This window comes from Loxodonta africana, chromosome 12 (genome assembly GCF_030014295.1).
Source record: "Loxodonta africana isolate mLoxAfr1 chromosome 12, mLoxAfr1.hap2, whole genome shotgun sequence".
NCBI lineage: Eukaryota > Metazoa > Chordata > Mammalia > Proboscidea > Elephantidae > Loxodonta > Loxodonta africana.
The window spans coordinates 81354552-81365762 of NC_087353.1; the positions used below are offsets into that span (position 1 = coordinate 81354552).

The window sequence follows — 11211 nt, forward strand, 5'->3', positions numbered from 1 at the left end:
AGCAACCAAGGTGTCCATCAACAGATGAATGGTTAAATAAATTATGGTATATTCACGCAATGGAATACTACGCATCGATAAAGAACAGTGACGAATCTGTGAAGTATTTCATAACATGGAGGAACGTGGAAGGCATTATGCTGAGTGAAATTAGTCAGAGGCAAAAGGACAAATATTGTATAAGACCACTATTATAAGATCTTGAGAAATAGTATAAACTGAGAAGAACACATACTTTTGTGGTTACGAGGTGGGGGAGGAAGCGGGGGGAGAAGGTTATTTACTGATTAGTTAGTAGATAAGAACTACTTTAGGTGAAGGGAAGGACAATACTCAATACAGGGAAGGTCAGCTCAACTGGACTGGACCAAAAGCAAAGAAGTTTCGGGGATAAACTGAATGCTTCAAAGGTCAGCGGAGCAAGGGCCCTTGCAGGGGTTTGGTGACTATGGCTTAAGGGGACTTCTAATTCAATTGGCAAAATAATTCTATTATGAAAACATTCTGCATCCCACTTTGAAGTCTGGGGTCTTAAATGCTAACAAGTGGCCATCTAAGATGCATCAATCGGTCTCAACCCACCTGGATCAAGGGAGAATGAAGAACACCAAGGTCACACGATAACTATGAGCCCAAGAGACAGAAAAGGCCACATGAACCAGAGACTTATATCATCCTGAGACCAGAAGAACTAGATGGTGCCCGGCCACAACCGATGACTGCCCTGACAGGGAGCACAACAGAGAACCCCTGAGGGAGCAGGAGAACAGTAGGATGCAGACCCCCAATTCTCATAAAAAGACCAGATTTAATGGTCTGACTGAGACTAGAAGAATCCTGGCGGTCATGGTCCCCAAACCTTCTGTTGGCCCAGGACAGGAACCATTCCCGAAGACTACTCATCAGACATGGAAGGGACTGGACAATGGGTTGGAGAGAGATGCTGATGAAGAGTGAGCTACTTGCATCAGGTGGACACTTGAGACTGTGTTGGCATCTCCTGTCTGGAGGGGAGATGGGAGGGTAGAGAGGGTTAGAAACTGGCAAAACGGTCACGAAAGGAGAGACGGGAAGGAGGGAGCGGGCTGACTCATTAGGGGGAGAGTAAGTGGGAGTATGGAGTAAGGTGTATGTAAGCTTATATGTGACTGACTTGACTTGTAAACTTTCACTTAAAGCACAATAAAAATTATTAAAAAAAAATTAAATGAGAGAGAGACAGAGATTTGACAGGTTTAACACACTGGGGTTCTATCCAGGAACATGGTATGCATCAGTGATTATATCTTAGCAGTTTTACAGTTTTCCTCATGTTTATTACATTAGCAGATATCTCATTGTTTTTTGTTGATATTGTGAACACTGTCTTATTTGCTCATGGTATTTTTTACCTATTTTTAATATAAAGAGCTGTTAATAAATAAACTCTTACTAAGTAATAAAAAAAAAAAATGGCATGGGGGCAGCATCTGACCTGCTCTAACTTCAGGAGGGGGAAGGAGAATCAAGATCAACAGCCCAAGGCTGGTTTCTATGAGCCAGAGGTCTGACACATCTCCTCTCTCTGCCATCTTGACCAATTCTGACACCAACCATCCCTCCCCCATGGCACCTTCTACTTCTCTGCTGGGTTTGCAATGGCCACAAGGAACTCACAGACAATACTTATAATTATAGGGTTTATTAGGGAAGTAAAAGGCTACAGTTTGGGTTCAGGAATGCTCAGGATACTGCTCTTCCATCAGGATTGCTTCTTCTCAGTCATGCCTGCAGGCATACCTCTCTCTGGCCTCTCAGCCTCTAACCTGCTTGGGCAAGTATTAAAAAGTTCTCTTAGCTCTGCTGATAAGTAACAGAGGCAGCCACTCCCCCAGTAAGCCTCGGCCTGCAGGTGCTCAGCTTTCTCACTCTGAGGGCTGAGAAGCCCACCACGCTGTTTCCTGCCAGTCTCTCCTGCCACTGTTTCTCTGCCACCACTTCTTGCTGTCTTCAGTGTTACAGCTCTCTCTCTCTCTGTCTCCTGGTTCCAGAGGCTTCTCAGCACAAGGATCCTGGGTCCAAAGTACATGTCCCGCTGTTCTCTCTTCTTCCTTGGTGGTGGTGAGATTCTCTCTGTGTTCTGAAATTGGCTCTCTTTTAAGCCTAACAGGATGGTAAAACTGACCCATCTCCTTGGTGGGCCACAATTACCTTATTTGCACAGTCCCACCCAATCCCTTGGGTGGGAGTTAAAAGACCATGGTGAGACCACACATAAGCAATCTATCGCACCACACCACCACATCTCAAGAGGTAGTTCACTACCAGTACCACTACCAACTCTTCACAGCATAAAAATTAGTTTTTAAACTAGAGACCAAAGCAGGCAGCGTAAGGCCAGATAAAGCTTGCAGATATGTTTTCTTTGGCCTACACAGGGCTTTTTTGTTTTGTTTTCTCCCTTCTTTTTAGTTGCCAACATTTAAATATCAAGATATTTCACATGGAAATCAGCTTTCTGGAGTATCTTTAAAAATAGGAAGGAAAATGTGGCTACACTGCACCCATATTTACTATGGCAATAAGTGGCTGGAGCCGAACAGCAACTATCCCCTTTAACTGGATATGTACTCACTAGTTTACAACAGTCCCCACCACTCCCTATTGTCTTACACACACACACACACACACACACACACACACACACTTATTTTACATTCCCTGACACTTGAATTTGTGACCTCTGCTTAAACATTATAATCGTCCTTTCCAGCCCTTTGAAATGGAAGGCACATTATTTAAAGTAAAAACAAACAAATGAAAAACCCACAGGCTCTCTCAACAGGGACATCACTGGCAAAAAAGTCCAAAATCCCTTATTCACCATTTTGAAATCCCAAAAAAACTCTAAAAATCAGAAGTATTTTTGTAACTCATCTGGCAAGAAAACTTGACATGAACTGGCATGAAGCTATTTATAATCTTTGTATATATTCCATTTAGTGTGAGTTTCTTCATATACTTCACTACAGAGATAACAATGTTTGATTACCGAGTGCTGCCCCAGGCCCCCCTGCGCAATACAACAGCATATGTGCATTATTACTTTTCTACTATTTGAATTCTGAAACTCATCTAGCCCCAAGAGTAAGGAACTGTAGAAGTACTTTTTTTTCGGATTAAAAAAAAAAATTTTTATTGTGCTTTAAGTGAAAGTTTACAAATCTAGTCAGTCTCTCATACAAAAATTTATATACACCTTGCTATATACTCCTAGCTGCTCTCCCACCGAGACAGCACACTTCTTCCCTCCACTCTCTCTTTTCGTGTCCAATTGGTTAGCTTCTGACCCCCTCTGCCCTCCCTCTTATCTCACCTCCAGATAGGAGATGCCAACATAGTCTCATGTGTCTACTTAATCCAAGAAGCTTGCTCCTCACCAGGATGATTTTCTATTGCATAGTCGAGTCCAATCCCTGTCTGAAGAGTTGTCTTTGGGAATGGTTCCTGTCTTGAGCTAACAGAAGGTCTGGGGACCATGACCTCTGGGGTCCTTCTAGTCTCAGTCAGACCATTAAGTCTGGTCTTTTTACAAGAATTTGGGGTCTGCATCCCACTGCTCTCCTGCCCCCTCAGGGGCCCTCTGTTGTGTTGCCTGTTAGGGCAGTCAGCAGTTGTAGCCGGGCACCATCTAGTTCTTCTGGTCTCAGGCTGATGTAGTCTCTGGTTTATGTGGCCCTTTCTGTCTCTTAGGCTCATAATTACCTTGTGTCTTTGGTGTTCTTCATGCTCCTTTGCTCCAGGTGCGTTGAGACCAATTGATGCATCTTAGATGGCCGCTTGCTAGCGTTTAAGACCCCAGATGCCACTCTCCAAAGTGGGATGCAGAATGTTTTCTTAATAGATTTTATTATGCCAATTGACTTACATGTCCCCTGAAACCATGGTCCCCAAACCCCCCCCACTGCTACACTGGTCTTTGAAGCATTCAGTTTATTCAGGAAACTTCTTTGCTTTTAGTTTAGTTTGGTTGTGCTGACCCCTTCTGTACTGTGTGTTGTCTTTCCCTTTACCTAAAATAGTTCTTATCTACTATCTAATTAGTGAAAACCCCTCTCCCTCCCTCCTTCCCTCCCCATTCTCATAACTATCAAAGAATATTTTCTTCTCTTTAAATTATTTCTTGAGTCTTCTAATGGTGGTCTCATACAGTATTTGTCCTTTTGCAACTAATTTCGCTCAGCATAATGCCTTCCAGATTCCTCCATGTTACGAAATGTTTCACAGATTCATCATTGTTTTTTATGAATGCGTCGTATTCCATTGTGTGAACATACCATAATTTATTTACCCATTCATCCGCTGATGGGCACCTTGGTTGCATCCATCTTTTTGCTATTGTAAACAGTACTGCAGTGAACATGGGTGTGCATATACCTGTGTAAAGACTCTTATTTCTCTAGGATACATTCCAAGGAGTGGGACTGCTGGATCATATGGTAATTCTATTTCTAATTTTTTAAGGAAGCACTGAATCGATTTCCAAAGTGGTTGTACCATTTTACATTGCCACCAGCAGTGTATAAGTGTTCCAGTCTATTGTGGAAGTACTTTTAATATCTATGTTTATCAAGAAGAGCAGATAGAAATGTAATATTACCTTAAAATGGATTTGTACTTAATTATTATGTCATCTACCTACATTTGGAAAACAGAAATAAAATGATATATGTAAAACTTTTTGGAGTCTGAAGATGATATGTGGCACACATATCGAGCCCAGGCTAGCACTCTCTACCATAATGTCAAGACCCTGGAGCATCTGTGCGTACACACTGGGAACCACAGCTGCAAAGGTAATTCCATCATAGAATAACGTGCTACCTTCATATATAGAGATGATGCTATTTGACCACGTTCTTCTAGGGTTTATTTTTTTCCAGTGAAGAATGGGCTTTCACTCACCTATAAATACCCTGTTTGACATTCTAGGATTTCACAACACTGTAAACTACATAACAAGGCCACGGAAGATCAGATTTCAAAGAAGCTACAAAGATACCAGGCCTCTTTCCATTCTCCAATGCAGAGTTTGGTAGGAATTGACTCAGATTGAAGCAGAGCACGGCAACCTGCTCTTTCTCAGAAATACTGGTCAGAGCTACCCTAGACAAGCTGGAAGAAACCAGGTAAGCAAAAGGAAACAGCAGAGTAAGTGAGGGAATGCAGACTGTTACTTCTGGCAAAAGAATGATAACGGTTTGGAATCCTCAAATAAGATAAGGGCTGGAAGAGAGATGAGATTTATTCAATATGGCACCAGAAGATTGTTCTGGGATTAGCGGGTAGAGATGCATTTTGACTCAGGGTAAGAATTTGACCTGTTTTTTTTATAAGGTATGGGCAATCTCATGAGATTACTTTGAGGACTAAGGTGCACGTGACCCAACCCATGGTATTTTCATTTGCCTCATATGCATGCAAAAACTGGACAATTAATAAGGAAGACCAAAGAAGAATTGATGCCTTTGAATTATGGTGTTGGCAAAGAATACTGAACAGCATGGACTGATAGAAGAATGAACAAATCTGTCTTGGAAGAAGTATAGTCAGAATGCTAAGGATGGCGAGACTTCATCTCATGCACTTTGGACATGTTATCAGGAGGGACCAGCCCCTGGAGAAGGACATCATGCTTGGAAAAGCAGAGGGTCAGTGAAAGAGAGGAAGACCTTCAACGAGATGGATCGATGCAATTGCTGCAACCATAGCCTCAAACATGGCAACAATTGTGAGGACAGCACAGGACAGTGTAGCGTTTTGTTTGTTGTACATGGAGTAGCTATGAGTTGGAACTGACTGGATAGCACCTAACTCTGAGAGTGAGTCATTCACTCCTGGAAACGGTCATTAGATTTCTGTGATCAGGGAGACATCAGGCAGGAATGTAAAGGTCTAAAACAAGCTAAGTAGGGCCTGTAGTTGATTAGAGAGCTGATGTTCCATCCAAATGCAACAGCTCCAGCTACTTGGTACTAAGTAGGAATGGCAGATATTGCCAGGTATTCCAAAATTTTGAAATATACTGGAAATCCAGATTTTGATGGAAAAACTCCTAATTTTTAAATGTGGGCCAATGACTATAAATAGACAGACAGACAAATACAAACATACTGAATAGGCCAAACAGAACACATCCATAGCTCCCCAAAAAACTACTTTGGATCCTGATAATTCTCAGAACCTGGAAGACTAGACCAGGGTTTCTCAACCTCAGTGCTGATGACATTTACCACTGGATAATTCTCTTTGTAGGGGCTGTCCTGTGCACTGTAAGGTCTTTAGCAATATCCCGCCCTCTACCCACCAAATGGAGCCCTGATGGCACAGTGGTTAAGAGCTCGGCCACTAACCAAAAGTTCTGCAGTTCAAATCCACCAGCCGCTCCTTGGAAACCCTATGGGGCAGTTCTACTCTGTCTTATGGGGTCGCTATGAGTCAGAATCAACTCTACAGCAATGGGCCTGAGCCCACCAAATGCCAGCAGCAATGTTCCCCCCAAAAGTCATGACAATCACAAACATCTCCAGACACTGTCAAATGGCCCCTTGGGGCAAATATCTCCTAGATACAGAGCCTCTGGACTATAGCAAATCCAACTTTAGCCTCCAGGACTGAATGAAAGCGTCACTAATAACTCTAACAAGGGGTTTCTCACGTTAGCATAGATCATTTGACGTTCAGATTTATAGCTGCTTTGGAATCAGAATCCTGGGTTTGGATCCACAGCTCTGTCATTTACCAGCTCGATGGTCTCTTTGGGCTCTGGCTTCCTCACCATTGTATCAGGAATAAATAGCATCATCTCTGAGTGTTGCCCTGAGAACGCAATGAGATCATTTACGCAAAGCACCTAACCCAGCTACATAATAGGCACAGAAGACGTTTAATGACCATTAGTACACATTAATCCTTCCTGGTAAAAGGTAGCCCAGACCCTGTAGTAAAAAGCACATGGCCTCCAGAACCAGAAACCCAGGACCCAGTCCTGCCTCAGCCACTTAGGAGCAGTGCAGGCTTGGCACGTAATTGTTCCTTCTTTGTAGAACAGAAATGATAATCCTATTGGAAAGAGCCAAGTCAGGTGGTTCAGTACACATCACTTTGTAAACAAAACCACTATAGAAATGTTAATGATTACTACTATTGGAACTTTTAAGGATTTCAGTTAAGGCAAGGTTGAGCTCTTCAACAAGTTCAAAGGACTCACAATGTAGTAATATTGGGGTGTTAGAGGAAACAAAAAAAAAGATAGTAATTTTTTTTTTTTTTAATAATAAAGGAGTTCATTAACCTCCAGCAGGTCTTTCTACGGAAGCAACTGCCAAATGGTGACCCGCATGCTAAATCTGGCCACGGATGTATTTTGTTAAGGTTCAGGTATGCCATGCTTGTTTAATTTTCATTAAATGCCAACTAACTTTCATTAAAACCCAGATCTCAGACTCATCTTGAAAACTGCAAAAGTCAGGCCACCCTGGGTCCACATTTCCACATGACTCCTGTATGGGGCAGGGACCCTCCAAGTCACTGTGGGCTCATGTGGTCTGGGTCACTCATTTCTTTTCCAGACTTGATCCCTCCAGACATCTGAGTTTGTAACTTGGGCTCATCTAAAACGACTATCTAGAAAGGCTCCAATCTGTACTACAGGGGTAATTCAATCAAAGGTGACTTCAATACCAAATGAGACACTGCTTTCAAGAGCCTCACCTGGGTTATGAGTTCTGTCCCTCCAATTCCTACTCCTTGACACTCCTGCCTCGTAACTAGACGTTCTTCAAGCTCCTCATCCTAGAGTCCACCTTCCTCCTGCTCAGGACCTTACCTTCCCTAAAGCATCATCTGTGTCCACTGAATTATCTATACCTAATGGGTGTTAAAGGAGCCCTGGTGGCACAGCGGTTAAGTGATTGGCTGCAAACTGAAAGGTCATAGGCTCAAACCCACAAGCTGCTCTGTGAGAGAAAGATGTGGCAGTTTGCTTCTGTAGACTTACAGCCTTGGAAACCCTATGTGGCAGTTCATGAACTCGATAGCAATGGGTTTCAGTTTTTGTTTCTTAAGGGTTTTAATGAAAAAAAGAAAAATCTTTCTCTTTTCAGCAAGACTACAAAAAAAAAAAAAACAAAAACAGGGCAGCACTCATTCTCCCCTACTGCCTGTTAGGACATCCAAGTTTACCTTGGGGTACCACTGCCCACTAACTCTCAGTTTCCTCACTGTCAGTCCACGTGGTTTGGGTGGGGCTGACTCCATTCTTATTTCCAGGGACAGGCATGTGACCCATCAGAAGCACTGAAGCCAATCCTGGGACTTTGACCTCTGTGACAGGGTGAAGTGTTCTCGCTTTCCCTCTAGAACTGAAGCCGAGTACCATGGAAGACCGGGGGCTCTTCCTGTGGACACAGCCTGTCAGTAGACTGAAGCCACACTGCTCTTGAACTCTTCTGGTCACATACGAGCCAATTAATGCCCACCTTTGCTTAAGGCAATTTGAATTGGCTTTCTTCTTACTTGTAACCAAAAGAGACTTGGTTTATGTAAGAGAAAATTGAGACAGAAGGGAAAAAAGGATCCCCTCAAATTTTTCTCCTCTGGGAAGCTTTTGTTATCTCCCTCCATCCAGTAACAGCTTGGTTTTGCTCTGTGCATCATCAGCCAGCCCTTTATCAGCATTTATCTCTGGTATATAATGATTTTTTACTTGCTTATCTCCTGCACATACCTACTGAGCTCCTTCAGAGCAGAGACAATGTCATATTCAACTTTGATTCCTCAATACCCTGCCAGTGGCACACAGTTTGGCCTCAACAAGTCTGTGTTGAATAGATGAATCAACAACAAAGGCACGTGGGCAAATGGAACTATCCTAATTCTCGTCAAGACACTCATATCATGAAACAACCTGGCATACACAGACCATCTTGGAAACAGACTTATTCACCCACTGGAAACAAACTGCATCATACGAACTCCTCCTTCCAGGCATCAGTAATCCTCCCACATGTCCGGCTTACGACACCCACTGTAGGGCTACTCACGGGGTCCCATCCTGGGGAGAGAATACCTCATTGCAAGACACCACCTAGAATGCTTATGAATTGGTAAACCAACACACACAGTGGGAACGCCATTCACATACATAACTTCCTTCTCTGTCTGGATCACTCATTAGTCGAAAATAAAAATAAAAACAGAAAACTTATTTGCTTTCTATGCTTCATCTTGACCCTGATTCTTGTGCCCACCAACCATCTACTTCCAGGTGATAACAATTCTAGGGCCCAGATGTCACCAGTACTTACTCTCCTGCCTCCGTTTTTCCTCCCTAGCCATTTGTGATGAGTTAAGTGGGGGAAAAAAAAAAAAATATATATATATATATATATCAAGGAAATCAACAGCAGGAAAGCAACAGGTTCCCCAGTAAACCCTGATATTGTGACTTTGGGTGCATAATTGCCACACCCTTAATAGCTCTCTAATAGCTGCAGCTTCCACTGGCATCCTGCAATAAAGATTTTTAAACAGAGTCAAAGGTCAGGCCCAGAATTATAGTCCCAGTATGAATCACCACCTCCCTATCCACTTCACATTTTCCCATACTTGTGTCCACACTACCAGGAGATATAGTAAGTACCAGAATCCTGGCACTAACAAAATTTACTGAGCATCTACCCTGCGACAGGAACCATGGCAGGCTCTGGGAGTCAAAGGAGAAACAGAGCAAGGACCCTCAAGGTGTTTAGGCTAATGGAGAACACGGATAAGCAAAGAGGCAGCAGCATTATAGAAAGACAGGTGCTACGTGAGATTACAAAAGTGCCCAGGAGGGACATCCAATGTATGTCGGAGCATCAGGGAAGTCCGTCCAGAGGCAGAGACCTTTACCGGGAGACCTGCAGGGTGGGTAGGAAGGAGATGACTATAGGAGGTGGTGAAAGAGGCTTCCGAGAGTTCTAGATAGAAGGAAGCCTGGCCTCCCCTGGAAACTGAAAGTAGATGAGTATGGCTGGAATTCAAATCCGTGTGAAGAGAAGTGGCTAAAAAGATGCATGGGTCAAAGGGATCTTGAAGGCTACATAGCTTGAAAAGCCTCAGAATGCCATAGAAAAAGACAACGTCCTTGCCTGTTACAAATTACGTAAAAACAGGTCAAAATGATAATGTCACAAATGTATCTTGATACTCACTAAATATTGACCCCACAATGCACATAGCTGAGAATACCAATAAAATAAAAAAAAAAACATACCCGTTGCTGTTGAGTCGATTCTGACTCACAGCAACCCAACAGAACAGAGTAGAACTGGCCCATAGAGCTTCCAAGGCTGTAATCCTTACAGGAGCAAATTGCCACATTTTTCTCCTGCAGAGCAGCTGGTAGATTTGAACCATCAACCTTTCAGTTAGCAGAGGAGTGCTTAACAACACTATGCCTCCAATGACAACACTAAACAGTGTACAAAACTCGCAAGAAATTATAATCTGCTTGTAGATTCCTGCTTGAAACATTAGCTCCCACTACCACTGGGGCCTGCTGCCTCTCAGCATTATTTCTTTGATTTTCCTATGAATAGCAGAAAAGTTGGCATGTCTGGGCTTCAGGGAACTGGGATTAGCCCTGGAAGTAGGATAAATGCACACCATGATAAACAGGTTGGGGGAACCAAAAAAAAAAAAACTAAACCCCAAAACTAAGCAAAAAGTTGAGGGAAACGAAACAGCAAAACACAAATTTAGAAAAGTCAAGAGGAAGTAAAAGTATTTTCGTGCACATATAAAAAAAAAAGAAGTACCTCACATGTTTTGACCAAACCAAACCCCCCTTTTACTAAACTCGGGGGAAAAAAAAAGCAAAAGCTATGAAAAACACATACTTTCATATCTCTCCACAGAACAAGCAGTGAATTGGTACAGTGCAGCTAGCTGCCCTGAAAGACCTTGAAATATGTGCCCCAGATAATACGGCACATGACAATCACCTCGAGAAGCTCTCAAAACCACAAATCATTCCTGTTCCAATAGCCTGATTATCTACAAACTCTGGTCTATTCTGTCACTTAAAAATCCATGTGTCTTGTCAGGCCAAAAAACAAAAACATGTGTGTATGTGTATGTATGTATGTATATATATATATATATATATATAAATATATAAATGTACAT

At 42.6% G+C, this 11211-nt stretch overlaps 1 protein-coding gene across 8 annotated transcripts in view; it reads right to left on the bottom strand.

Annotated features, from left to right (window-relative positions):
• The window catches only part of ARHGAP17 (Rho GTPase activating protein 17), a 104234-nt gene that overhangs the window by 92149 nt on the left and 874 nt on the right, over positions 1-11211 (bottom strand). The window lies entirely within an intron of this gene.